Genomic DNA, 2,938 nt, shown 5'->3' with positions numbered 1-2,938 from the left:
GCGAGGACGGATATTTAGGGGGAAATTGGCTGTCCTAGCTGCTCAAAGCTCTCGACAAATAATGTTTTGCTCAGATTTCGAGAAAATGGTTTGAAATCGCGTGGGAGAAGATTAGTCAACAAGTACTCGCCCATTACGTATGAAATGCACACTTCAAAGGATGCAGCGTTTATTACATATTATTATCATCATGCACAGTTAACGGAACCAAAAGATTTTGGACACTGTACTAAGGTCTGTTAGTAGATTAAGTTGCAATAAACATACTGAGACTGGCAGTCGTTGCTGTAAGGTGTATGTTGTTCATGCCGATAAAAGCTAACGACTCACTTACAAACGCTAGTATCCAATCTGAAATTACAGCGTTTGTTATCTGGTTTTAAAATAGATTTTGGCCTTAATACTTGCATGCCTAACAGAAACCTTTCATTTTATCAATAAATTGTCTTAAACGTAGTTTATCTTAGTTTCTGAAGTGTGTAATCCTTGGAAATACTATTGACTTCCTTTGGAAAAACTGTAATGTGTTTCAAGTCAGATTAATTATTTTAATTAAAACATTTTTCAATTGTACACGTGTAATGCCAAACAAGTCATCTCTCTAATTGTTTATTTGTCGTTGATCTGAGCGTTTTGTTAAAGTAGTAACTAACTGATAACAATTATCAAATCACATTTTCGCACTATTTGTTGAGAGGTAAGATATACTGTAAAAGCTACATTTAATGGTAGCTTTATTTCTAAATGCCAAAATATTTCTGATGAGCGTAAGTTTAGTTCCATAAACAGTAAAACTTCGTAAGTATTTTTTATTATTCACTTATAACAGCGGCACCGTACTACCAGTAAAATATCAAAGAACATCATCTGCGTCAGCGCAAGTGAACGAAAATTTGAGCTATCTATTACTGAATGGCTTGAAGCTGTCTTTGATCAAGAAAATAACAGAGATACAAACATAATTGGGCCTCAGGACAATCAGCTTGTATCTTCTAGCGTCTCAGGTAAAGCAAGCAGTGAATAATTCGCCGATATAGACGACAGAATTGCCTGTTTCTGTATCAATCATTATGGAACTCACGGAACTGCCAACACTGAGCACAATGTAAGTTCACAAAATCACAAAAATTCCTCGTTGTCGATCAAGCGGTAGAGTAACAAGAAAGGAAGAAATTCCACTAGACTAAAGGCTTCTCGTCCAGAGAAAATTTATCGTTATCACTTTGGTTTGAAAGGCACCTAGGCAATTGTACGTTGTGAGGCCAAAAAGATCTGAAGGATGATATTGATAAATTCTCTGCATCACAGCACCACTGTTGATGAAGCATAAAAAAAAAACAAGTGAGACGAGTTTTATTTTGTAACGGATGTCAGTCACGAGTTGCTTCTCTTGATCCGAAGGAGTGGAAGTACACTTGATAAGAACAGTCAAGATTATGGGATATCGCCTTACGGACAAAAGTTTTAGCTGTTCCCGCAATAAATGTCTTATCATTATTTTTACAGCGACTTCCTGCCTGCATGGAAAGCAGATCTGACAAAAGGAGAATTTTTCTCATGTTGGGAGGAGAAAGTGTTACAAATCACAGCAGACAAAGTTTGTGAAAACTGGAAGATCGCAGTAAAGAAGATGCTTCATGTGCCCACATCGCTTAGACAGAAAAAGCGATCAAACGTTCTACAAAAACAGAAAAAATATATGCAACGAACATTGTGAAATTATTTTCGAAGAGATATTTTCATCGGCTTAATCTTCTATTGTGGATCAGTGAAAATGAGATTTCGTTACACAGTCGAAGGAAAATTATAACCAAATTTATAATTTTGTATTTAATATTATACTAAAATGGAGGTCACAATATTGTAATAAATGTTTTCTCATTCATTCTGTGCCACCAGCCCCTGCAAAATTTTGTAATGTTTTTTCCAGCTTCAGACTTTTGTATTTTCCTTAAGGTAGGGATCTGACAGACCTCTGTCATGCATTGTTGCGAGTCCAGTCTCTCAGACATCTAAGACTTAAAGATGAGACTCTCTGTACATGAGATTAATACACATTTTTATCGGAGTGTCTCATACAATTTAAATTCAATGAGCGTTTTCAGGAACGGTCGTAGGACAACTGCACATGAGTACAGGCATCTATCGTCGACTTCAGTCTGCTGTGTAAACTATGGAAAAGGTTTTTGCTTCTGTAGGGACGTTTTTATACGATGGAAATCTCCTCTCTAAAATCAACATGGATTTCCAAAACAGTGATTCCTGTGTCTCTATGAAATCCATAGTGTTCTGGTTGATGCCATGTTCCTTGACTTAAGAGAGGCATTTCACATCGTACACCGAAATGTCGTCTAGCGAAAAAAATACGAGCTTACCGATAGTCGGAGCAGATTTCCAGATTGTCTTGCCGGGAGAACTCAGATCGTGATTCTTAACGGAACATGATGGACAGATGGAAAGGTAATTTTGGAAGTACTCCAAGGAACTGTGTTAGGACCGATCTGTTTACAATGTATGTATGTGATCGAGTCGCGTACGTCAGAGGCTCTGTACGATTGTTCGCAGATGACACGATTATCTGTAGGAAAGTGGCAATGTCAGAAGACAGGAAGGGTTTGCAGAAGGCCCTGCAGAGGACTCAAGAATGGTGTAGGGACTGCCAGCTGACCCTGATCGTAAACAGGTGGAACGTGTTGCGCACATATATGAAAACAAGTCCACTACTGTACAACTACACTACTTACGACAAATTTCTGAAACAGTAACTACCGCATAATATCTAGGAGCATTTATCCGGAGCGATGTTTAATGGAATGGCAACACGAAACATATAGCAGGAAAAGTAAATTTGTGACTGGAATTTACAGGAAGAATCTTAAGGAAATATAATTGATTCCTAAAGAAGTGGTTACAGGGCGCTTGTTAGACCTTTTGTTAA

Source organism: Schistocerca piceifrons, chromosome 6, assembly GCF_021461385.2.
Source record: "Schistocerca piceifrons isolate TAMUIC-IGC-003096 chromosome 6, iqSchPice1.1, whole genome shotgun sequence".
Classification (NCBI taxonomy): Eukaryota; Metazoa; Arthropoda; class Insecta; order Orthoptera; family Acrididae; genus Schistocerca; species Schistocerca piceifrons.
Note: the sequence above shows the minus strand (reverse complement) of the source record.